Genomic DNA, 27,268 nt, shown 5'->3' on the forward strand with positions numbered 1-27,268 from the left:
GCGGGGGGGTTGGTAACGCGAGCATCACCTGACCTTAAAGTGACCTTTTCATCGTCACTAAAAAACTGCTGAGGCGTATTTGAGTCCAGTTTGCGGTGTGGCGAATGTACTGTACATTTATTTGAGGCGGGGGGTGGGGGTTCTCACAAGTCATTTTTATGGGAGGCTAACCGGCCAGTGACTCCTCCTGGTGGGTTGGGGGGGGATGTACAGAACACATGAGAACTACTGGAAAGTTCTCTGAGCTCTCAGCGTGAAAGATTATTACATTTGGAGACGTGGTGTCGCATAACCTCCAAAGTTGACAGCACAGCCAAACAAACATTTCAGGGAGTAACTCTAAGATTTGGGATTTTAATAGAGGGATTCTAATAGACAATTCATGTTTGACTTCATGATCATAAGTATTGGGACACACTTTTCTACAGTAGGTTGACCAGGATATGGATTAACAATAATAAACAATACCGTTCAAAATGTTAGTGGGCACTTCTCTTTGTTCTCTTCTCTTCTTCTTCTCTCTTTGTTTCTTTTCTCTTTATCACTTCCCCCCCCACTGGATCAAATTTTTTATTTTTTTTTTAAACAATGACCTCAAAGTTTTGAATGAATGTGTAAATTCAAGGTCAATTTATATCCTCCATTATGTTCAATGTTAGAGGTTCCCCAGCACTTGCATTTATTGAAAACAAACTTTAATCATAAAAAAAAGTACATCAACAGAGAGAATCACCTGTTTGTGTTCCTCTTCACTGCAGATAACACAGCTTCATCCACTTCCTATCAACATTGACCTTATCACATGTTAACACGTATGTTTTCACAACTCATATCTATTCACGCTGCCATATTTGCTCAACAAAAAAAAACAAATAAACTAAATGAATGCCTTCCTGAAAATATTTCCCCCCCTCATCCTTATCACGTCCACCTCATCCTCTGTCACAAGCACAATATTGATCGCTGACATTGTCGCTGATAACAAAGTGAATGTGTTTTTGTCCTAACAGTAATCCTTATCAAAAGTCATCTTCTGCATAAATGCCAAACCTGATTAATCCAAATCTCTTTATTCACTTTGCAAGTGGTCCCGTTTGTGTTCACTCTCCTACGAGGGCTCTTTGAACCCAGCAGCAAAACGCGCGTGTGTGTAGTGGAAGTGTCGGAAACAGGTGCTCCCCCCTGTTTGATAGCCTTTATAAGAACCAGACGCTAAGTGCCGGGTGTGTCCATAAACACAGCCTGCACGGGCCTGTGGAGACCACTGCATGTCAGCTCCCCCCCCCGCTCTGTGGTGCACCATGAAGGGTCTCCATACTTTGCTGCATGCCGTCCGTTGCCTCGAGTGATCCGCAGCTGTACGCTACACAATAATCATTGAAAACACATTTCGGGAGTCTTCTGCAATTTCTCAATGTATTGTGTTCCTGTCAAATAAAAAAATGCACGCTGAAGAATTTCCGAATAAATCCATCAACGTAGTAACTGTAACTCATTATTAGATTGCTTCATCAGGTTACACAACTTTGGTGCTTGTGCAACATTACGTTAAAGAAAAACAAAAATCCATCGTGAGCTATTAGAGGCAGGGTGCAGATTTGGTCTGTCAACAGAAACATCTAGCAAAGTGAGACATCAAGGTCCAACGTGTGAGGGAAAGGGAAAAGGTCCGATTCTACCACTTTACTGATGTTTGTGACCTCCGCCCTAAAACGATGCTGGCACAATAAAAATAAATCGGGCGCCATGATGTGTTAATCTGCTTGGACAAAGCATCTCACTGGCCAATTAGCGTGTCATATTTTATCACCAAAGTGACACCTGTTTATAATAGCGGGCCTGGAAGGACTTATGTGGCTGTTTTTCTTGCCTGCGCGCCGAGGGAGGGGGGGGGGAGCGGCGGGGTGGGCCGCTACATGTGGCCTTGCATTTCACCACCAATACGGCGTCCGGAGTGTTGTGCTGCTTTTACTGGAGAAATTAATCCACTTTGATTGGAGGAGCAACACGGTGGACTAGTGGTTTGCGTCAGCCACAGGTTCGGTTTTGAATCTCAGATTGGCCTTGATCCAATTTTCCGAAATTCTGCCCCCTGCGCCACAATTTAGACCTACTCTGAGTTTGTTTAAGATTTACTCTCTAGGCTTCGTTACACTTATGGTCGAATTTTGTGAAGTTGTTGTGAACTCTCAAAAGGCAAGTCGCATTGTTTGATAGGTATATAAATAAAACATATTTCATATTGATTCATGCTTTTAGTGTAAGTCTAAACTATGAAACCAAAACATTTATGCAAGAGCAATCAGATATTGCAGTACGGATTAATGCATTGTTTGTGAAACGCACGTGACGACGACCTTGAAAAAAAAAATCGCATATTAGATCTCAGTCACATTATGGAGGGAAATTGGATTATTCTTCAAAATTCTTGGGCTCTAGTATTGTTCCTCATATATATCGCCAGTGGGATAATGTTCAATACTGGAATCTCACCCTGGATTCCTGTCACAGTAAAACCTTCCAGTTGTGGTCCGTCCAAGTGGTTAAGTGCTACGAACATGCTTCATTTATCAGTGCTTTTTGGCAGCACATTTGCACGCTAACCCGCCCGCCGCCACCAACGTCACCGAGCGCCAATAAACGCGAGCGGGCCGAGGTGTCTGCCCTCTCAGACATAATCATGCTGATTAACTGGTGTAATCTAGCGGCCTGGCACTCCTCCTCCTCGTTGAAGATGAACGCTTCATACTCAATCCAAAACAGGCTTGCGTGCTCCTCCGGTGAACGCTTAACATGAGTGCTACTCTGACTAATGTACACCGTGTCTGTTTTAAATCAAAACCGTCGGCAAAAAAAGATCGAGTGCCATCGGGCCGCCTCAGACCTGCAGTAAGCATATTTTTGATCCTGTTTTTGATGAAATATTGTAAAAAAAAAAAAAAAAAAAACTGGCTTGACTTCCTTCCATCGGATGAAGCCTGAAATCAAAGCAGTCATGTTTAAGAGAGGAGCGCTTCTAATACAAGCACCCTCGGCAGGAGGTCGGGCGCAGCTCCGGCCTCAATGTCACACTTTGAATCAAACCGGCCGGAATAATCGGGGCGAGGATGTGGGAAGTGAGATTGCGAAACCCCAAATGATCAGAAAAGGGAAACGGCGCTCTCAATGACCTTACTGTTACCCCCTGAACGCCACGCAAGCCTCATAGTGAGCTAGCGGGCGGGCCAGCTCCCAAACCTGCAACTCGGTCCCATCTCAGGAACTAGCCTCGCTCTCATTTCCTGTCTGCACAACAGCCGTCGCCTGTTTAAATTACTCCCCAGCACCTCCCGAGTTTCCCTTTCACGTCGATAAATACTCGAGCTTGCTTTCGTTTGTTTTTTTTTGTTTTTTTTGGTAATAGTTTCTGAAAGATTGTTTTGCTTTTCATTACAACTACCGGGAGCTTCTTTGTATCTCTCCATTGATATGTTTTTACATTTTTTGAAAAGTGTGTTTGGAAGTTTGAGGTTTTGGACCGAGAGTGACAACCCCCTTCCGTTTCCTCTCCCTGAAGTATTCATATACTCCTCTCCTCTTTCTCGGAATACATATTCAAAAGTCGGTATGAACTCCGCCAGGTGCAAAGCGTGAGACAGTAGCTCGTGTACGTCTTTTTAAATGATACTCGCTGATAATCAATTTACAAACTGGAGAATTTCTTATTCTTATAATTTCTTACGTATTATTTTAATGATACTTGATGATAATTGATTTTGAAACTGGAGAATTTCTTAACTTCTAACTGAAAGCAGACTCGATCTTAGAGCAGCTCAGGGCGGGTCTAAGTTGTGGCGCAGGCAGTTTAACGGTGGTCAATTTAATCAAGGTAATTCCGTTTATATGTGAAGTGAATGTTGGAAATCATATATGCAACTGGATCAAACCATCCCGAGAGTCAAAAAGTTCAGAACTACAGCGCCACCTTGATGTTTTTAGTGTACTCTACAGCTTACAAATGCATTAGGGTTGTACTTATTGCGGCCCCTGCTCTGTTTGTGTGAACAAAACCTTACAAGGTGTGAGAAGATAGTGGAGAAACCCCCTCTCGCGTTCATTCCATATGTTTTGGAGCTCAAGGTCTCACATGGATGTCACCCCAATCTCCGGGCACGCACGCGGCGGCCTCCACAGGATGGCCGTTCTACTTTAATGAGTAATAACGCGGCTTTTAATGAAAGTCGGAGAGTTCTTTAAGACCAGACGATGTGGCCAAGTCTCGGAAGGCCGTTAAATGTGAATTTATGTCGCCCGTTGACATTTTGCTCGCACGTTCCAGAGAAATCGGGGGAATTATAAACCACGGTGCTGTTTTTTTTCCTCTCCTAGTATGCATAAATGTGGAGAAAAATGCGGCCAGTGTTTTACAATTTTCCCCGTTGCACTGTGTGCACTCTGTGGACGGACGCAGAGGGGAGGGAGAGTGTTAACCTCTGTTGTAATCCCGCACTCATAAATGTCTAATTAGGCCAATTTGTGCGACAAATATTGAATGTCTGAAAGATGTCCTGTCCCGCATCCACTCCATTACGTACGACTTCATAACATCTCGTCCAAAAGCTAAGCCAAAAAAACAAAAGCACCTAGAGAGTCTCCACTGAAATACGTCTCATGCATATGTCTGAATTTTATGCATAAGAAAATTCAGGGAAATGTTGAAAAAGTACAAAGCGTGTTGAGAGAGGAACCGATTGATTGACAGCCCTGCTGGTCCTACGTATCAAGGTTGGTGGTCCCTTTGTCCACATCACTCACATGGTCGCATGGCTCGGATGGACCGCTCACACTTTTGCCGCACAACTTCAGACCTTTAAACACTTGGCCACCGTGCTGCCGATTTAATCTAACTTAGTCATCACTGTCGTTCACCCAAAATGATAATCGTATAGGTGGCGCTGTAGTTCGGAATATTTTTGCTCGCACTTCTCACAGGTGGCTTTGGGTACTGCAAGCGTCATCTGTTTTGAGGGAGAAGACTTGATTTGATTGTGGCTGCAGATGTGGTTATTTGTGTGGCGTCGGTCATGTGGAGTACACCACACACTTACAACAGCACTAAGCACACACGTGTCTCTCATATTTTAAAAAATCATCTGAGATGTTCAGACTTGTTAAGTGTGTCAAAATACTTTTGTTCATGTAGTCAAAGATTCTGGCATCGGCCGGGGAAACTTTATACTGTTGGCGTGTTCTTCCACATATGCACAATTTGCTACTTATGGATTCACTTACTCACAGATTTTTTTTGGACGCAATTCTCGATTATTTTCACACAGTTTTTATGCTTCGGTGCCAAGGAACTATGTTGAAGTCAGGGGAGGAGATTCATTTGGTCACACCAACGCACTGTCTAATATAAAAATAGTGCTTTGCTGCCATCTTGTGTCACCTATAGGCAATTACAAATATTTTTAGTTACACGTTCTTTTTCTTTTCGTTTTCCATATCAACTCAGACCGGTCTTTTGCATTATTTGCGTGGCAGGCTGCTCTTTTATACGAAGATCTGAAGAAATAAGAGGAAGATTTAAGAAGAATATTTACGTAAAAATATCAAGTTGAGTAATGACCTGTATAATGTGTGCAACACTGACTTTTATCATGACCCTCATTTAGGTATAATATTCCATCTCATTGTGGCCAGCTGAGAGTCACTGTATACTGTTGTCTCTCCAAATAGAAGAAGAATTCAATTACCAAAAACCCGATGTATCATTACACCGCTGTCCATTCCCTGCAGTGTGCATGTACAAAGACTTATAGTGTAGCAATAGAACCTTTTTTTTTTCCCCCCCTCCTCTCTTTTTCTCTTCCACCGCAGTGCACAGACAGACTGACACGGTGGCCAATAAAATCAAAAGTACAAGAACTCCTGTTGTGTTTCATGGTCACACTCGAAATCAATCACTGATGTACAGGGTCAGTGCTGCAATTATGTCCACGGGACTCCTCTGATCGCGTCTACATCAATACGACACTGGGAGGGCACTTACTGGACATGAGGTTGCTATTGCCAGAAAAAAAAAGAGAAGTGCATGCAGTAATACTGCTGGAGGTCTGGTTTAACAGCGCTCCTCAGACTCGGAGCGGCAAAAGGGCAAAAGCTGCGAGTGGTCCCGAGCAAAGGGAGAAAATTGTGTTGACTTTGGAGTCTGTCGTGTTTCTCCTCATCACAGGAGTAACGGCTCCAGTGATTTTTATTGGGCGCACGGTTGACATTTTGATTTCGACTGTGTACTTTTGACTTTGATGTCAACCCCTGCAATTTTTCCGCGCAAAAAAACAAAAGAGGTCACGGTGTGTCGGTATAATATTTACTGGAGTTCCCCTATCTGCTACGTCGAGAGAGCGCTTGTGTCCACGTGTGGGATCAAACGTTGCATCCACGTTCCCACTCGCTCGCTTGAACTTTTAGCGATGAACTGAATCTTCACTTACTGACAATTGGGCCGAATTTGACCCCCCTCTTTTCGGATCAAAGTCAGTGACCTAACCCGGCCCGACTCCAAGATAACCTTAAAGTCGTTTCATCCGCAGTCAAATTTCTATGATGGGGATTTCCCAGCATGCACCATGGGGTGCGACATTTACCCCCCTTCCGAAGCGTGGCATCCTCCAAATCCAACCTTCATTGCTCATTCATACGCTCGCTTCATTCACGTGTGACGTGCCAGCGCTCCCGTGCCAAACTTCTGCGGGGCCAAACCGTGCCATGTGTTTTTGTTTTTCTTTCCCCTCGCATGTGGAAGCAATTTTTGCTTTGTTAATATGAGTATTATTTTAATTGTGGCAATTATAGGTTAAACTGTTCGACCACTTGCGAGGTGCTGACCGGCTTTTGACAAGAAGACAACTTGACTCTCTGCGGCGGCCCATTCGGCGCTCTTGAAATATTTTTCTTCGGCTTCCATTTGTGCATCATAAAGAGCGAACGGATATTCGGATTAGAAGCCTGTTGACGAGAAGCCGTTGCTGAAAGATTTCATTTCTGACAGTTGTTTGGAATTGATTGCTGATGACACCTGTTGTGTGAATAAAAATAATCCAAATTGAGTGCGCTGCCTTGCTGCATCCAGCAGAGGCGCTATTGGGTAGTTTTTTTATTTATTTATTTATTTATTTTTTTTGCAGTTAGGTGCCTGAGTCCGATTCACTTCGCGACATGAAATACTCAGTCAACATTTGACTTTATATTGAGTTTATGTTATATTTATAGACTCAAAGTGTTTATTGTACAAATATTGACTGTAATTATGACTTTAAACTTGGTAAGCGCCGGAGCCCCTGTGTCGCAATAATACGTCAAAAAACGACATGGCATAGTGAAAGCAGAGAGCGTATCGTGAAGTCTCCCTTCTCCACTACCACATTTGGTCTCGTTTCGCCGAGACGCAGCATAACTCACGCGGAACATAACTTAGACTGTGACAAATCAGATTATGATGGGCAGCAAAAACTCCCTAAATTTTTGGGGAGTCCAACTGTTTGCTGGCTAACCTCTGTGCGGTTTCCTCTTTCGGTGACCTCTAAATCACAACAGAGGCCGAGAGAACAGGCAGGCAGCTGAAGAGTCACGGTAAAACAACGGCGGTGCCATCCTTGATGGATGGCCTCACCTCTGGCTACGCTTGTAACAAGAGCGCTAAAGCGAAATTCTTTGTCGTCTTGAGCCGAGCGCCGGAGGCTGGCGACGCCCCCTGGAGTCTGATTTGCGGGCCGTTCGTTTATGTAAACCGCATTAGAGTTCTTTGTGAGAAAGTGAAAGTGGTAATTGTCCACATTCCACGTTGCGAGACGTAAACTTCGGGACCGTCAGCCGTGAACAAGCCAGCTGCTTGCAATTTGTGTAGTAGATAATAATCAGGCTACATGCAAAGCAACGTTCCTTCTGTCAGACATTAGGCCGCAGCCCATGCCATACGGGATTTAAAAGGAATGGTTGGTTTAGTTTAAACGACCTTGCGCCAGAGGAAAAACTGGACCTCCTTTGGCCACGGTCCCAGAGAAATCCAGTCCACTTTTGTCACCACCCTTTCCCAAAAACCACATTTGCTTTTTCACCTTCTCCGGTCGCCGGGGTTCGCCGTGGTGTTTCGAAGTGGTCCGTTTAAACGGATTGAGTGTGATAGATGACATTTTGAAACGTTGTTGCTGTTTAGCGGCTAGCGAGCGATTCATCACGTCACAAGCGCAGTCATAACACGGACACGTCGCACGACAAGCTCTCAAAAGCCACCGTGGCAAACGTCCCAACGTCTCGGACACGCGCGGACCGGAGCGTCCTCTCGGCTGATTGATGGGCCTCGGCTCGGCCCTCCCCGCTGCCTCGTGAACAGCTGAGTGAGATATTTGATTGGTTGTCAGGCAGGAATGGCGGAGCACGTGTCTTTTCATTGGCGCTCTATTCTTACACTGACGATCGAGTTTCATTTGGGTCAGATGGCGAGCTCCGCTGTGCTCTCACAACAGTTGGGTCGCTTCGCCAGTGTTTCCAGGAAACTCTGGTCCTTCTCCAGCATGACAATGGACATGGCCATGACGCTTTAAAGACATTGTCCGCCCATGTGCCTGTAATTATAAAACATTTGTGTCACTGTGTGCTGAGTCTAAGATTGAACCTGATGTTGTTCTAGTTGGGTCAGATTTGACTGAAAACTTGCTGTAGACGCAATTCTCAACTTCCAAAGAAGTTTTCAATAATAAAACGATCAAATTTGCTGTTAATAATAAAACATAAGCAAGAAAGGGTTTTATTTGAACGATGACTGGAATTTGCATGATCGACGTGCCTCGCATGCTTTTTAACACTCAATCGCAGCAGAGTTGTAAACAGAAGGGTAAGGCTAAGCTAACCCTTGTAAAATGTAAAAAAAATTCAAATAAAATCGTTCCCGCGTCAGACACATCATCACAAAACCTCTAACCAGACATGAACTGTCAAAAGAAGGTAACCAGTGCAAAAAAAAAAAAAAAAAAACGTGAACCCAATAATAAATGATTTGAACAGGATTATAAATTTCTTGTCATGCCATCCTCAAAATTGATGCACCTCCCACACACTCAATATTGGACATTACAAGTGTAAGAAGAAGTTAACCCCTGTAAAAACTCAAAAACAAACACCCTACCTTATCAACATTTGCCCGGAGCGGTTCCACCACGTTTCCAATGCCCAACGCGGCAATGACGGTGCGTCTGTTAAGTTTTATGGACGACCATCATTCACGCCGCGTCAAACGATGAGTGCTGTTAAGTCTGTATCATCTGATACACAAGACCATGTTTCAAGTCCACGCAGGGCTGCCACTGATGTACTTTTTTTTTATTCTTGCCCCGACAGGTGCTGCCCGCCTCGGAGAGATTAAATGATGGCGGCTGCCCCCCTCCACCGGATTCCTTTGCCACTTGGAATGTCTCGCATGCAGCGGAGGACGGAGCTGTGCCGGCGTCCTGAGGCGAGGTAGGCGGCGGGATGAGAGGGCACGGGGTCATTGCTCGGCTATGAACTGCTCACGTGCTGTGTTTGCGTTAGCTTTGAGGGGGTTTTGCAAAAGGATGACTCGTGTGGCATTCGTGCAAAGTGTTTCATCTGCTCTCTGGAGAGAGGACCGTTTGCTCCTGATGAACTGACTTTCCCAATCTAGTCAAAATCAGGGCTATCCAATTTTTTGCCACGTAGGGCCACGTCGAGAAAAATCGACGCACTCGGAGGTTCTTCACCTTGGCTTTATGAGACAACCAATCCAATATTCAATAGCCCCAAATTGACGTCCATTAGTCCCAACTTATCTACAAAGTCGTTTTATGTCACCGCTGTAGGAACCGAAGCAAACCACTTGTTGGAACTACCCAAGGTCGATTTAACGGTTGTAAAAAGCCCATCCATAGATCATGTGAGACTGCAAACAGATAACTGCCGAGTACAAGTATCCGCTACGGAGACAATGGCGACGCAGTTGAGACGGAGGCGCATGTGGTGGTAAAAGGGAGGTCACATATGTTTTGCGGACCCCGGGGAGTCGTGTGGGATGAGACGAGCGGTGCCTTGTGTCGGAGGTGCGGCTCCTGGGCGCCACGCGGATGAGCTCATGAAACGCTACGCTGTCCGCCGAGCCGGGGGTTGGTCGCCGAGGGCGAGAGGCGAGGGCGACCCCGCCATCAATCACTCAGGGCTGGAGCTCAGGCCACTGCCCGCGGATCATCCCGATCCGCATGAAAGGCATTGGGTGTCCCTTCCTCAGCTGGGGACGGAGGCCGAGGGGATAACAACCGGGAGATGCGTAACAAGAGAGCGCCGAGACAGGCGCGGAGGAGCCACGCCCCTGACAGGGAGCGGCCCGTGAAACCTGAAGACGGAGAGAAGCTTACCACTCCGTGAACCCGTCACCTTTGCTGCCCAGAACGCTTTCCATTTCTTTTCTGCGTGAGCCAGGAATCAGTCAAGAGTCATTTCAGGACCCCTGTCACGTTCGCGGCGAGCGTGATCCACCTCCAACATGTTGGCAGACTGGAGGCTCACGCTCGTCCGGCGCTGACAGACGAGCGGCGGACTCCCCAGGTACCAGTCAGAGTCCATCAAGAACAAGTAGTGGAAACCTGCTGGATTGGCCAACAGACAATCCTTTCAAAGCTGCCAGTGCGCACTTGCACGGCACTCTTCACATAATTACATTTCTCCACAACTGTTGCTTGTTCTCGTGTAACAAGGGAACTCTTTGTTGTTACGCTAGCTACAATCTGACATATTTGGATTTTAACCAAATCAATTCCTTGAAGAGGGATACCGCAGATTTTTCATTAGTATGGATCAGGGGCAGTTTTCATCTTAGGCAGCTTACTAAGACAAATAGAAACAGTAAGCCGTGCCTTCGTTACTTCTCGGCTGGATTACTGGAATGCACTTTATTCCCTTTACTGGTTCTCTGTACATTTTAGAGATCATTTAGAAAAAAAAAAAAAGGTCTTTCACGCCTCACGTTAGCTCTCTTAGCTCCTCCACCTCTTTGTACATGCCTCAGGTCAGCAGAGCAGATGTTACTGGAGGTCGAAGAAGGACTAAGCAGGGGATCAAGCTTTTTCCATTGCCGGTCTCTCGCTTTGAAATGACCTTGTGCTAAACAGTAGGCAACCCCCTCTCCCATTGTGTCCTTTTTTAAAACTTACCTTAACAAATGATGATGACTGAATTGAATTGAACATCCTTATGTGGAGCTATTCATAAGCTTTATTACTGATTTTAAATTTCGTGCATGCCCCCCCTAAAATATAAATAAAAAATAAAATAATACCCACTTCCTGCTCATACCTGGAAGTTTCATTGAAAATAATTGCATTCTAAATGTAAGTTTGAAATGATTTTCTAAAGAAAAATAAAGAAAATAACTCAACTCAAAATGCAAGTTTAAGAAAATGTTTTCGTGAAATCCTGATAACAACGGCGTGAACGAAATACACAGAACTAATTCTCGCAACACTTCCACACTACCATACATTTTCCCCTTTTTTTTTTTTTTTTTTTTTTTTAAAGGGAGCACCTGTGTCACATAAATCTGTAACAAACTCCCGGGCCAGTATGTTACATTTCTAATAAGCATCACAAAACAGAGCAGGGGTAAGTGAAAAAGAATGGCTACTGTATGGGCGCGTAATAAGAGCCAGCTGTGAACGGCGGCGTGCAGGCCTCTCTGCAGCCGCCACTGTGCTGCTGCGAGACCATTGCAGGCCGGGGAATAGCTGACAGACGCGTCATAAATCCATCTAGTTGTCCCGCTTTGTCTTTTCTCTGGACTGTTCAAGTAAATAAATTGTATTTCAATCGGTGACACTTGCCTCTGCAAGCATGTCGTACGTCATGTCGCAGTGTTAGCATTGATTAGGAAAATGGTGTAATTAATTAATCACAGTTTAATAGAACACAAATATTTTACATATACAATGTTTGCAGATTTAAATTCTGATTCTGGTTGACAAACATGTTTGTTGACTTTAAAAACAAAATAAAAAAATATATAGCAATTTTTCATTATGCTACTGGATAAACAAGTAATTTTTTCCCTTTGATTTATTTTTTATTTCAAGTTGCATTGCCATATTTATTAGTATTTTTCATAACACTGGAATATTTTTGAGCAAAAGTGAACAGACCAACGATTTAATAAGTAGCATTTCTATAGTTGACATTGAAAAAATAAAATAACATTTGGATCCTTGAAAATAAAACCCAACCAAAGCAAAAAGCTTTTACAGTAGTGAATAGTTGCTTTTCAATGTAACTAGTCCCATATAAAATTCCCAATCCAACTAAAAACAAAATTCCTATTCATCACTCCAAATCAAAATGTGTTCTAATTACCGATTACGTTAGAAGAATTCATATGACAGAATCGTTACTAGTAATATTCTCCGGTTTTGTCAAAATAAACAAAAAGTGTCCTCTGCTTAAGTAATTGAGGCCCTCTGAAATGAAACACGCATGTTTCCTGCTTGGTTCTCAGCGTTGAACGCTAACATGAGGGAATCTTTGTGATGCTGCGCCTGTCCGAGCAATCACTGGAAGCGCTACATCATGTTTATTAAGCGCACTAAATCAGAGTTATTCCGGCCAAAAGGGAGCTACAACACTCCTGTGGGGAAAGGATGCGATGCTTGTAGTATTCCCTCATTTACATTTTCTCCCACTTAAAAAAACATACATTTCATGTGGGAAAAAAAGAAAGTTGAAATGTACCTCCTCCCAACTGTCTCCTCGCTTGATTTGTATTTCTCACCTAGTGCCATTGCCGTCCGGTCTCTTCTCCCCCCCCCCCCCCCCACGCCCTGTGTGGGCCTCAGGCTAGGGGCCTGAGGCCCCTGGCGGACCAGGAAGAAGAAGAAGCGGTAAATTCTTACACGTTCAGCCTGGAGCTTCCTGTGTAGCGGCAGTCCCTGCGTTTCTAATTACCACTCTTATCACATAAGCTCTCCCACTCACTTACAAATTGCTGATAAGCTGCCATTTGAAAAAGCAAAAACAAAACGACCCTGTCATTCGACATGCGAGTTGATAGCTATTTAATAATATGACACATATATCCAGGTCAATTGTGCTAACTGTTGAATTTAATCAGAATTTATGTTCGGTAATCCCTTAATAGCTACCAATAGCATCCTTGGTTCCGAAATGGAAAGGATGTTTGCTCATTGGCAAATGAGGAAATCAGATGACATCACTATTTATGGAGTCTGTTTCGAATCGTCTCCACTCCTGTTTCCATCCATGCGTCAAGACAGTTAACTGACTTATTCTTCCTCCGTTGGGACCGAACCTCATCCCTAATTTCATTCTAAAACACATAAAAAAAGCAAATGTTCCCTCGTCCACTTTCTTCCCGTCGCTTTCAAACGTGTTGTACAACCTTTGCGTGATTTTGACTTCACCACCGCTGATAACGATTTGGGAGCCTGGAAATTTGTGGGTGGACTTCTTCCTCCCTGCAAGTTGTGGCAGTTGGAAATTATAATTCAAAATTAACTGAGGTCACAGCCGGTGTCCCTCAAGGATGCGTACTCAGCCCCTTTTTATGACTAAGATCTGACAGAATTTCAGTTGCGATTTGAGTCTTCTTCTATTATGATGATCTTTCTCTCTCTTGTCCATTTGTTCATTCCCCTTGAGGGAAATGAAGTGTATTAAGATGAAGCGTTGGCAAAACTGCGTTGGTTCTGCGGCGTTAAAACCGGCAGTTCTCCTCCCTCGGTGGAAACCAAAACGATCCACCTGAGACAAACTTTCCGGTAGAAGCAGTCGCAAAACTACGATGAAGTATCTCATCCAGAGATGCTAGCGTTGGAGCGAGGTGAAGCGAGGGCCCGTTTAGTAGGCCGAAGGATGCTAAGTGCGCGGCGCTCTTCACCCGGGCAAAGGTTCACGCCGATCACGCGGGCCAATCTGTTCCAGACGTGGTAAATGACACATTATTGGATCCAGACCTGACAAGGGCTTTGTGTATATTACATTACCAGACACTGGGCTCACTTAAGCTTCATTACCTCCATGCCTCCTCCCCACCTAGAGGGAGAAAAGGGAGAGGGCAGTGGCGAGTCCCCCCCCCTACGCCGCCCCCTCAAGCCAATCCACAGAGGGTGCTTTTTTCCTCCAGGTCAAAGCGGCTTCTCGGCAGTGGGCTCGCCACGGCGCGGCTCTCTTTCCCCCACCCACCCCCTCGTCTTCCTCCTCCCTGCCTGCGCGCTGTGCTGGGAACCTGTTAAATGTAACAACACCAGAGTCCGCCCTAGAACACCCAAGATGATCCTGCCCGCAGGGATTTCTGGGAAGATATTAGAAACACACCAGTGAGGTCACCGCGCCCTCTTCTCTTCCCACATCCACGGGACCGATGGAGCGAGCTGATTTTAGAATATGCTACAAAATATAGCCTTGTCTCAGACGTAGTCGGGTCATAAAAAGCTACGTGTGTGACAATTTCTTAAATTAGTGTTGTAGGTGAATTCAAAAAAGATCTCGGTGTGGGCGGCTCAATCATTTTGGGCCCTTACATTTCTTTTATATGATGCATCAACACCATGGCAGAGCTTTGAATAGGCCCAAAGAATGGTAGTAAGATAGGTTAGCTTGATTTAGTAGGTTTGCTTTTTTGGCCTGTGCTTTAAAAAAAAAAAAAAATGATGATGTAATCATTTATTGGAAATAAATCCCCAGTTTGAGAACCACTGCACTTAATCTTTCCTGCAATGATGAATTTGTGACTTAATGCGTTTCAGATACCACATTGAAATGTTCAGTAGAATTTTTGGTAAGTGAGATTGGCATTGTGGACTAAACTCCAACAAGAGCTTTGGAGCGCTTATTCATCTCATTCTGGTCAACACTCATCTAAGCGTACCTTTATGGGCCTCGCTTTGCTCAGTAAAGGGCTTTCCCCCAAAATGTACTGGCAAGATGAAGAGTTCATCCCGAACGAGAGGCCAATCTTGTAAAATTGAATCCCTCCTGGGGGGGGAGGAGGGGGATCAGGCTTTTCAATTCTTCCGCAGTGGGACGTGTGCCACAAGGCATTGTCAACTAGATTAACCATCAGGTTCTTCTGATAATTGTCTGGCGGTGCAATCGCCACCTCGTTTGACGTATGTGCCACGAGTTACAGTAAGCTGGAGCTTCCACAGTAGCTGCAAAATGTCCACTCGGCCATTTGTAACAGAAAATAATAACAGCTGCGTGGTGTCAGATCTTAAAAAGGAGGATATTTGTCCTTTACACCCACGAGCGACACTTTCCCTCATTTTATGTTGTAAGAAGGTAAGAAGAAAACTTGAAGTAGTTCCAAGTGGATTGTTTGCTGAAAAACAAAACAAAATCCGCTTCTGGCACGGCTTGTTTCTCAAGATCAAGTCGGTCTTTAGTCACCTTGTGTGACATCATTTCTTTCATTTTTTGCTCCTGCTCTCATTCATCGCTCGGCGTTCTTGTTTGTTTAAACTTTGTTCATTACAAGCGGCAGCCGCAGCGAGTTACTTTGATGGCAAAAAAATTGCAAATATACAAGAGTTACTTTACATTGCTGAGGAAAGACATTTTGGACTTTTCAGGTACCCGTACCGTATTTTTGGGACTACAAAGGTTAGAAGGCGAGAATTAATTTAGTACAGCAAACGAGTCAGACTTTCTTTCAGTTTGACGTCCATAAAAAGTTTTTTTTTAATCACGCTAACGTGTCCTAACATCAATTGCAGCTTTATAATTGAATATAAAAATTAATTTGCACCTTTTACGTAAGTACAATTCTGAGTCCCAACGTTTTTTTAATTTTTATTCAAAACAATACTTGCTCCAATGTAGTGTCTGAGTGAAAAATTGCATTCTGCCCGTCACACATTTGTGTGCGTGTGTGTCGAAGGACGTGGAAGGCAGCTCGGGCAACAGTGTTCCACCTCATTAGCTGTGATTAATAGACGCGCGAGCTTTCCCATGCTCGTCCTTGCCTGGCCCGGCGCGGCTCACCTTGGAGGGGGCACCCGCCAGTCCCCCCCACAGCTCCAACTCGTCGTCTTTTAATTGCAGTGAAATGCAATAGTCTTAGGACACCATGTTTTAAGAATGACCTCTTTGATTGTTGTGTTGACGCAAACATTGCACATCATGAAAATCAAATTCGAACAAGATTCTGTAACATTGTCAAGAATATATTGTAAATAAACAAAAGTAAGTCAATATAGTACTGCTATTACGTATTATTAATAATATGTCAGTATAATCAATAATAATAATTATTTATTTTGAAATTACTGTAAGTAATGTCACTAAAATATTTGTCATTATCATAACTATATTTAGAACAAATTTGACCTTTATAGAATTATATTTTGGTTAATTATTAGCACAATTGGAACAGTGAGTCAAATGATTTGAGTACGCACACACACTTGAACTATCCCATTGAAACTTTGTTATGCATCTTATATAAAATCGAAGCTATTATTCCTATTTTTATTTTCTTCCAATAATGGATTGATCAAAAATAGTCTGTGTCTACATTTTCAACAGCCACAAATGTGTTGTTTGTCCAATGAATCGATAATAGTCCAAAATACAAAACTACCCCGATTACTAAACAGTAGCAAAAAAAAATGCCCTTTTTTTTTATTCGATTTAAATTTACTCCCAGTCTTTCAGAGGCAGATGTGGTCCGGCCGCCAGTGTAGCTTTGTCCGGCAGCATGTAATCTCCAATTCCTGACAGAGATTATCTGACCCCAAAACACCAGAGGCTTGTTCGCACACAAATATACATCCACGTAGGTCTCCTCAATTAAGACATAATAAATTCAGCGCTAGCTTTTGTTGTTCTCACTTATTGAGGAAATATGCTCTCTAATCCGCCCGTATAAGAACCATCTGTGTAAATGTGTGTGCCCACCGAGGATTGCTGCTTACTGGCTGCCTGCGCTCTACTGTATCTGTTCGGTGAGTGTGTGCATGTGTGTGTGTGTGTGTGTGTGTGTGTGTGTGTGTGTGTGTGTGTGTGTGTGTGTGTGTAAGAGGGAGATCAACTGATGTGTGAGTCGTTAGCCGGAGGCGTTCACAAGAGGATCCATCTCATCTCTAGTCTCTACGCTCTTCTAGTTCTCGCTAAAATAAATAGCTCTTGTTTCTGTTGGGTCCTGGGCTGCCAGCAGACGCACACACACACACATGCACACACACACGCACACGCACACACACAGGTACACGTATGCACACAATATCCAAATGATAATAGTTACATTACGTATGATATTGCATGTTCAAATGTGTGTTTATCTTTTTACTGATCTGTGACAGTGTTTGATTATGGATAGATATTAATATCACAACTATAAAATATTTATAAATGTTTTCCCTTCATTTTTTGCAATAAAAGAAATTTATTGTATTCGTTTTGTATAAATGCAAGACTCACTTACATATAATGGGTAAGGACATTTTAAATCAATAAAAAATAAACAATAAATGGAATTACTAGCTTTTTATCTGACATGTTTTTAATTACCTTTATATTTTGGTACTGGACAGGAATTTTCTTCCAATATATCTTCATCACACAATTGCTGTATCGTGATATTTTGAGTAGCATAATATGATATTAAAGTGACTCTAAAATTCTGAAAACTAATCTACACACGCATACACAAATTAAAGTGACGCTGCAAAATCAAAACACTGCAAAGATGAAATCATTTTCAATATTTTAGGGGCATTTTCTGTTATGTCTGATGAAGCAAAATATATTTATATCTGATTAAAAAAAATCATTCTGATGGTAATTCCTAACAAGCTAATCGTTATTCTCTCTCACTATGGCGTGACCACACATGCAGCGCGTGAGCACACGCTGAACCTTGTGTTTAAATCCAGCGCTCGCAGATAATTCAGACGTAAATATGCTTAAAGCTGCAGAGGTTTCTTAATTTCCTGTGTGGGCCACACACAACTTCTGAGACGTTTTTTTTTTTTTTTAAGGGGGTGTGGGGGCTGAAAGCTCTCACCCTAAGACAGAGAATCTGCTGTCGTTATTTTTTTTTAATAGATTACAGTCAAGGCTTTGTCTCACACTTTAATAATAACAAAACAATTGAAATTTCTGTGGAATTCTTGTCCTACATTTTTTTTTGTTTTGCATGAGTACACTTTTTGGAAAAATCCCAGAGGAGAAGTGGGCAAAAAAGATTTATAATTAAAAATAATGTAAGAGAACCGAATAAGATTGTATTAGTCCTACAATGGAAAAATCTTAATTGAGTGAGCCTGAGCAGAATGAGAGCAAGTGTATGGGAATAGTATATAAATTGAAAGCATCACTGGCCCAACGGATGCAAAGAAGGCTTGGGGTGGGGGGGTGCAGAGAGAAAAGCGGAGACGCGGGAATTGAAGCAGCCCCCACCGATGGGCTTCTACTGCCGGCCAAACAGAGCGCTCATTGTGTCTGCACCTCTGCTCTTTGTCGCCCCCCTCCACACACGGACTGTCCTTCACCACAACTTCCAAGTTAAAATTTACGGAATAATGTCGTGCGTGAAATTTGAGTATCTATCTATCCTTTCATTCCTTCATACATATTTTAAGAACTTTTTTTTTGGTGTGTAATATAGTTAATGGACTCCTGCATGCTTGTGGTTTGGCACCCACTTTGAGACCTCGTTTTTCGTGAAAGAAATGCGTAAAAAAAAAAAATTCTAATGCATTTGCAATGGTCCTATATTGCAAAAAAGCGAGGGTTCAATGTATTTATTTATAGGGTGGGGGGGCGGGGGAGTAATTTCCTGCTGCTTGCTGACGCCCAAATATTAGTTCATGCATTTGTGCCCTCAAGGCTGGATTATTGCAACTTTTTGCTGACCGGTTGCCCAAGCTCCGTCCGTAAAGACCCTCCGGCCGGCCCAAAATGATGAGTCCGAGTCCTAACCAGATCCAGGGAAGAAGATCATGTTTCTGTTTGAGGTTTCCTCCTTGCCTCTGGAGCCAAGTGCTTGCTCATGTGGGGTTTAGTCGGTTTTCTTAGATTGTAGAAGACCTTGCATTGGATAAGAGCGCCACCTGCAGTAGCGGAGGCTTAGCAAAACCCCTTCTGTAGTTGTATTAAATATATTTCAACTACAGCAGTAGCTTATCTAAACTGTGCAAAGGCATACACGAGAAGGTGATGAGTTAGCAGTCGGCAATTACCGCTCAATACTTCACATGTGGAAACGGATGATTGATGCGGGACGTTTCATTTCCACACCTCTAAAAGGTCCCTTTTAGCGGCGGCACCCAGCACGCCGCAGAGCGGGTGCGCTTCAAAGGCCGCCGAGGGGATCTGGCCTTCCTGCCCGGCCTCTCCGGGACAAGAGTGGCTTTATTCGGCGGGCGGGGTGTGTGCACGTGGGGCGGCGTGGTGGGGATTCCACACCTGTGTTTGCTCCCTTCACAATAATTGAGAGCCCCGTGCTATTTTCAGCAGCGAGCACAAAGTGGCTCACTCATATGGATCCCGGGGCGAATAATCTTGGCTCCAAACTGGATGTGGCCGGGGAAGGCCAAAGACGCGTGGATTAGGCAAATATGCGGCGGCATATGAGCGTGAAAGAAAAAACACGGGCGAAGGGGAACAGAGATGTATGGCACAATTGTGACTGCTGCATTATTGCCATGGATACGCCTCACATTTGCAGCGCCCAGTGATGGAAATAGTTTTGACATGTTTTGCAGGCTTTGAGTGAAAGCTGTTGTGCAGTTTGCATTGGGCAGATTAGGCACGCTTGGGAAGGAGAAATTATTCCACAACATGAGTTTCAGCAAGACGAACTATTTCTATTCAGCGTTGGGGGAGGTTTATTTTATTTTATTTTATTCCGAATATTCAAATATTACAAATAATAGTTTGTTCTCAGATAAAGTCCTTGCGTAAAACCAAAATGAAATTCTGAAATGTAATAATTAATTACATGTAAAGGGCTAAAAAAATGAATCTCTGAGTTGTAGCTTGAGTTTTGTTTGGAGTTGCTTTCCCCTCAACTGCAAAAATTAAAAGTTTTAAGTGTGACAGTTTCATAAGAATTCTGAAAAATCTTAATAGGCCGACATTATATTGTTTTTGATGCGCAAAATGAAACGCTGCTAAAAAGAAACGCAGCCAGTTCCTTGTTAGTGCGCAACAACGAGTTGAGGCGGGTCAGCCCGAGTTCAGAGAGAACTCCGAATCTAAACAATGGCTCACTTTGGCTTCTGATGAGCTCGGACTATTTCCCACAATCCTCTGGAAAGGCTTAATTGATAGACGTACGAAGCTAACCGCGAAACTCATCACAACAAAATGTTCCAGATATAATTGAATTTTGCTCAAGTATTCGCTTCGCCTGCCATCGCAAACCGTGCGTGTTCACCATTTGCGCCCGACGACAATGATCGATTTAGAGTTATGTTACGCGTTACATGACAACCTCGCGCCCGCCAGTTCATTCTGATATTAATAGGCTGAGTTGAAAAGGCCAAAACATTCCTCACTTGTCATACGGCCTTAACCTTGTTAAACCTTTCGAAAAAGAAGAAAAAAAAGCAAACCCAAAGAATCCAAATGGGAGTCGTTTTCATTTAAAATATTAACTGGCTGTCTGTAATTTATTAGACAAAGGCGGGAATTGTGACAAATCATTCAGCTCGGCAAAGCGGGCCGTGGCAAAGTTCAACAATTAGGCTGCTGCGTAAAAATGGTCCACTCCCCCGGCGTTGGGCGTGTTGGATTTATGTTTGCTCGCCGGCTTAGCGCGCGTGTTCAAAGAGTCGGAGAGTTGACGCGTGGGGAATGTGCGCAAATATGGTGGAACACACACGCGTTTTGCAGTAAATCTGAGTGGCGAGCAGTGGTCTTTTGGGTCTGGGAAGGGGGGGTGCGGCTTTGGAGGTGGTCAGCGGAGGGGTGTTGAGTGAAGGCATAGCTAAATAATCAACTGGAGACGGGGGTCAACTCTTTCCAAGTCTTCTGTGGTTCTAAAGAGGCCCGAGAAAGGAGACAATTTTGTTACTTTTACAAAATAGTCAAATTACAAATCACCCCTTTCCGTTTTGCTTCGAAAAAAAAAAAAAAAAAACTCCAAATAGAAAAAGCAAGTCAGACATGTTATATTTTGACTTCTAGTCAGCCAAGCCTAAAGCCTCTGTCAATATTTAGCTTTCTTTTAATGGGGGTCATTTTATGCTACTGTCTGACCGTGATGGCCAATGAGTAGCTACTTGCTCAGTGTCGCACTTTTAAGAAGACTTAAGCCTGTCGATACACATGACAAAACTTTCTGAATATCACTAAGAAAGTATTTCCAAGATTATATTGAATACTTGGTGATACTTCAGTGAAAGCCTGTTTATTTTGTCAAAAATGTTTTTATTTTTGGGGTCACCGAATGACCTGTCAAAAATTCACTCGTTACCCCCCTGAGAAAGTCGGAAAAAAAAAAAAAAAAACGTTTTACCTCCGACATTGGGTGGTCGCGTCTATCGCGTCTATCGTAAGCAAATTCTCAAGTGCTTGAAATTGAACAGGAAGTCAGCCATTTTGGTTCCCCCGCAGCCATTTTAGGCTCATATTTTAACAAATTACCATTAAATAAAGAAGCAGGTAGCATAAACAGGCGTATTTTCTTTTTTTTCTTTTTTTACGTGCAATCTGTCACCACAAAGCAACACGAGCGTTGCGGTATTGCTCATATCGATGTTGCACTTTCCAATCAAACATTTCTATCCATTCGACCTGAACCGCAGCAATAAAAGTCTTCAACTGGTTTCAACTTTTGTTTTGTCAAGTCATCAATAATAAACGGCGTTTGCTGAGTGAGGCAGAAGACAAGCAGGCAGGTGATTCCCTCGCTCCCCCCCGCCCCTCCCTCCCTCCCTCACTGCCTCCTGGCTGCACTAACCACACAGGTTTTATGTTGTGTTTGTGGAGAGTGACCTCTTTTTAACCCTTCTCCGCTAATGAAGAACAGACACTCACACGTACAATGTGTGCATTTGGCAGAACAAATAACAAATTGTGAAATTTGTATCACAGCGGATTTGCATGAACCTTCTTGAAAGATTACCATAACTGTATATTTTGCAGTCCATCAAATTCGACATGAGGTAAATGGAAGTAGAGTTTTCTTCTGCATGCCGACATTTTTTTTTTTTTTTTTTTTTTTTAAAGTGCCTCGCAGCACAGGAAGACATGTTTTTATCATTTCCTGAAACAGTTGCATGTTTGGGCTAAACTGCAGAATGGGCACAGTGGAAAAATCATTAAAGGAAAAGTTAATAACTGTAGATTTAATCGGGAATTATAAAGAGACGATCATTAAATAGAAATCAAAATTAATAATATGTCAAAATGTTAAATTTGCAAAAATTGCCTTCTGTTCCAAAATCTGATTGGTTTGCTTCAAATTCGCTTGGTTGTTTTGTTCCGTCGTAGCAATTACAGTAAATAAAAAAAATAAAAAAGTTGATAGCGCCATCTGCAAAGCTAAATCACATATATGATTTAAATCATACTGCATAAATCATATAATTTTTGATAGGATGGCATCCAGCAAAAATCAAGACAGAATGATTCATGGGAACACTGACTATAATAAGAGATACATTTCTTTTTGGCAAAAAGTCCATTGTAGCTCTAAATAAAAACTAACAGGGTGGTCAGTGCTACAAGTGTGGCTTCGGAATCATGTCACACATGCTTGTGCACACACACACACGCACGCAATGTTCAAATCAGCGGAGTGGACGTCCACCATCATTTAGCTGTCAGAGGTGGAAACAAAATAGATGAGAAATGAAGTGTTGGGCCCGGCCTGACCTTGTGCATGATTGCCTCCTAAATAGCCGAGACTGAAATTGGGCATTTTACACCCTGGCAGCTGCCCAAGATGCAATTTGTCCCAGTATGGACTGAGGACAGCGTGGCGGGAATAGCACGCAATTTCCTGAGCTCTCTCCAATCCACCTTTACATGGCAGCCCGGGCACAGTACAGTCGAGTATTTGTCAAAATTCGCCGAGCGGTCGGCAGTCTGCCTGCCCTCGTCATTTGTCAGACTATATGTAGACTGTTTTAAATCTGTATTAAGGCAAAAGTTGGTGGCATGTTTGACTGTGTAATATTTTGCATTGTTTCCAGTCAGTACCGCAGTCCACTATGGAGGAAACTAATTTTGATTCTTTGGGTCATGTTTCCCCATCGTTTTGGTTCCCTCAGCCTCAGGTTGGAAGATCAGCTACTGTAAAGCACATAATATGAGGCCCCTTACCTTCGTTATTTTGTTAGTTTAGGAGTTTAATCCCGAGGCGCACCTTAGTAGCATCTGCCTTGGAACTGGTGGGCTTAAGACCCTGAGCTGGGATCAGTTCAAGTGGAATCCTAGCCGGAGCTGTCTGTTTGAGGGGTCTGGAACTAATCGATGAGAGGGGAGCATCTGCGAAAGAGATGTTGAGGGAGGCCGGAGCCAGCGGGGCTACCGTCTGACGGCCCCAGCGCCGCCTTAACCACCCGATACGGCGGCCGAGATGCCAAAAAGAAACGTTTTACACCCTCCTTTGCTATTTTTATCATCTCCGCTCATCTCGTTTCTTCTGCACTGTCCCGCTCCCTATATTTTTGATCAGTTTGTGCACTAAGTCCTTCCCCTGTGAACTCAATCCCCAGTCTGGCCCTCGGCTTGAGCCCCTCAGCTGCCGGTCTGCTCTCACACTAACCCCCTTGTTTATATGTGGGACGCAATTAAGTCCGAGCCAAGCCGAAGAGTCCCAGAGAGAGCGACAAGAGTGCAAGCTTGTGAGTCGGATTTCAACTTTGACGCTCGCCCACGGTCCTCCCCGCCCCATTTTTCTCCTTTTACGCCTTTTCCCTCCATCCTCTCCACTTTTTACTCTTTGATTGTCCGCTACGCCACGGAATCATCAATTAAAGCTTGGTAATTGATGGATTCGTTTCTTTGACTATTCTGTGGGAGAGAATTCGGGAAAGATGTACGGATGAGGCAAGATGTGACCTCAACTCTCTGCAATTCAATTCCATATTAGATAAAATAGCATCATGTCAGTGATGAATGCAAAAGTCCAAAACGATCGTTTTAATCCGCGTCTCATGCAAGTACGCTCTCCCCTCATTGTTGTGGAGAAAAAAAAAAAAAAAAAAAAAAAAAAAACGTCCGCATGTGTGGTCCGGAGGCCCAGGGGAGCCATCCCACAATTCCAGACACACGTGTGCACGCAGAAGCAGTAGTGCAATCGTCAGTAGGTAAACACAGCTCCGAGCGCCCGGCCACTGCACACACTCCTCACCTAAACAATGCCTCGTTAACCCAACGTCTCTTAAAAATTTTTTGCACGATACCTCGATTTTACTGAAAAGCCAAAAGTCCGAAAATTTTATTTTTTTGTCCAAAACTCATGCCTGGTGTGGATTGTTATAATTATCATCTCCGCTCCAAGATGGTGGATATTAGCACCACCTATAGGTCACAGAGGGTTTTAGCAGATGGCAATGAACAACAGATTTATTCACGGCTGTCATTGTTGCAATATCATTCTCAGCACCCGCCTCGAACATTGCAAGAAAGGCCGCTTCACTTTCACGTGGGAGATGTTGACTGACAGGGGGGATAAACAGAGGGACCGTCCCTGACCTCCCCACACCGCTCTCCAGGAAGACGAATAGCCCCCCCGGTGGCTCTGAGCTGATAAAATACACCCATAGCATCTTCAACGCCATGTGTGACAGCCATCACGGGTGGCCTATCAGCAGGAGGTGTAGGTGGGGGAGGTCAGGGGGAGGGGGCACATTAGGAACATATCAGCAATTAACTCAGCAGGTTTATTTTTCTTCCTGCTTTAACGCCTGCATGCCGAGGTGCGTTCATCCCGGCTGTTGATTGGTTAAAGGAGAAGAAGTAAATCATTTGTTCGTTATCTGATTGTAAATTTATTGACGACTATCGGCGGCGTGGGAGTGTCAAAAAGATCACTTGTTAGATACGATGGCTTCAATGAGTTGCCGAAAGTCTCAGTTTGTAAAATGTTTCGCCTGAGTGAGCGCAAAATTTGTGCATGCAAGTGGAGCTCGTGTGAAAAAGGGAAGGCCAGACCTCCAATTTCCTGTGTGCGCATTCGCCGCGGACGGGGCAGGCCAGACCCCTGCGCAGCTATCAGAAATCAGCCGGCAAATGTCCCCCGAGCCACCCCCTGCCCCGACGATACCCTCTCCCACCCTTCCCCTCCCTCCCCTTTCCTCTCAGCCCAGGCAGGCCCCAGGGCCGCTGCGGGTTAACCTCACTCAGCCATGACCAGAAAGCAGAGTGATATCTTACTCATCTAATCCCCCCTCGGTCGTCATGCAATAAAGTATGCCTTGCGACCTTTGAACCCGCTCCATACCACGCCCCCGAGCCGCCCAACTCCCACCAGCAACACTCCCAAGTCTCCCTGCCCAGGGACGCGTAAAAACTGTTGCAAGCGCACTTAGCAGCCCCTGAAACGTTGCCACTGCCAAGTTTTTCACTGCTTAAAAGTCAGCCGCTCAATTCTTAACACGAAGGCTCGCTGGAGCTCGATGCGAAATTCCCTCGTGAACTTTTCAGTTAATGCTTCGTGGTGAACAATAACCAGACGAGGAAGGAGCCAAACTACGATATGAATTCCAATGAAGTTCACGTTGGGATTACAAGATGGCCTTTTCCAGAACAGTCAAACTTTTGGGAGTGGCGTTCCGATAACCAATTGATTTATTAATTGATGTTTAGCTGTGTCTAAATATCTTTCCACATCATACTAGGTCACTTCCAAGACCTTTGTAAGTGTTCCGAGCGCAACTGGAAGTGAGCCTGGCTGTACGCATGTCCTCTTCACGCGTACAGTTTGTGGCAGAGCGAGAGAGCATTTGAAAAGGGGGTCCGGGGCTCCCTTGCTCCAGCACATCTGGCCTTTATATCAGGCCTTTAATTAATCCTGAGTGAAGGCCAACCAGTGACAGGCTGACTGGGCAGGCTCCAGTCCAGGACCAGGCTCTGATTTATTACAAGTGAGCTCCAACCAACGTTGATTTATTTCAAACTGAGCTGAGGAGAAGAGGAGAGGGGGTGACTCTGGGGGGTGAGTAGTAGGAGATGAGGAGGAGAGGAATACTACAGAAAGGGTGTCGAACGCACACAACCGGGGCTACGATGCTAAACCCTTTAGCACGTCATCATGATTGTCGTCAGATGTTCAAAATATGTTTGTGTACTCCTCTTTCAAAACAATACATATTTTCTGGGCAAGCTGGACTTCATTTGACATAAAAAAAATTCTTTTGTTTCTGTAATTGTATCATTTCAAAGGAGCTTGATGGGGTTGAAGTCAGGATCTCGTTTTTCCATTTAAATCAAATTCGCCTTCATGGACCTTCAATTCCTCACGTTGAGTAGAAAAGAAAAATCTTCCCACAGAATTACAAGATATTCACTCATTCATCCACAATAACTTGGTCCATGTTGTCTAGTTATGACGAGATTGATATCATTTACGCCTCCTGACACAACTTGTTTATTGTTCTACTCATTTAATTTATTTCCCACAAGTATTCGCTGGCTGATGCTGCAGTAATTCAAGCTAATGCGTGGGAAGCTTGACACAACAGAGGGAGCATCAAGGCACAAATGTTGTCGCTTGCCATTCTTTAGCATTTTATACATCACTTTTAAAATGCAGTACTCTGGCAGGCGAAAAGATGACAATACATTTTTTTTTTCACCATAAACAGTTGGCAGGTAATATATAACATACCCGTGTCATTATTTTGTCAAAATTCCCCAAGGCTCAAGAATCATAGCACACTTTGTTCAATTTCTTGCTGGGATTAGGTCCTCGGCAGCAGTTCAAACAATACACTGTGTGTGTATGTATGTGTGTGTGTGTGTGTGTGTGTCTGTCTGTGTGGCATGTAGCCAAACACTAAGACAAATATAACAGAAGGAGATTTACTTGGTTGTTTCATTTCAATCTAGAAGGGCCAAGTGACTATTTAGCAATTCATAAACAAAATATTTGATGTCATATATTATTTCATATCATATTTGCCTTTAAAGGGTCTACAGATTGCCTGCTTAGATTGTAATTAGTAAATTGAGCGTAATAATGGATTCTCTTGGGAAATTGAGAGCAAGTCTCCGTTCCGCCCACCAGGAGGATGTGCTTATATATCTTATTATTATC

The 27,268-nt window shown here is 43.7% G+C and overlaps 1 protein-coding gene across 3 annotated transcripts in view; it reads left to right on the forward strand.

Moving 5' to 3' along the window:
- The window catches only part of foxf2a (forkhead box F2a), a 155,914-nt gene that overhangs the window by 59,179 nt on the left and 69,467 nt on the right, over positions 1-27,268 (forward strand). For all 3 annotated transcript variants that reach the window (XR_007487076.1, XR_007487078.1, XR_007487082.1), the window contains exon 3: positions 9,379-9,498. The gene's annotated coding sequence lies outside the window, so the exon portion shown is untranslated. The remainder of the gene's footprint in view (positions 1-9,378; positions 9,499-27,268) is intronic.

This window comes from Syngnathus scovelli, chromosome 17 (genome assembly GCF_024217435.2).
Source record: "Syngnathus scovelli strain Florida chromosome 17, RoL_Ssco_1.2, whole genome shotgun sequence".
NCBI classification, from domain to species: domain Eukaryota; kingdom Metazoa; phylum Chordata; class Actinopteri; order Syngnathiformes; family Syngnathidae; genus Syngnathus; species Syngnathus scovelli.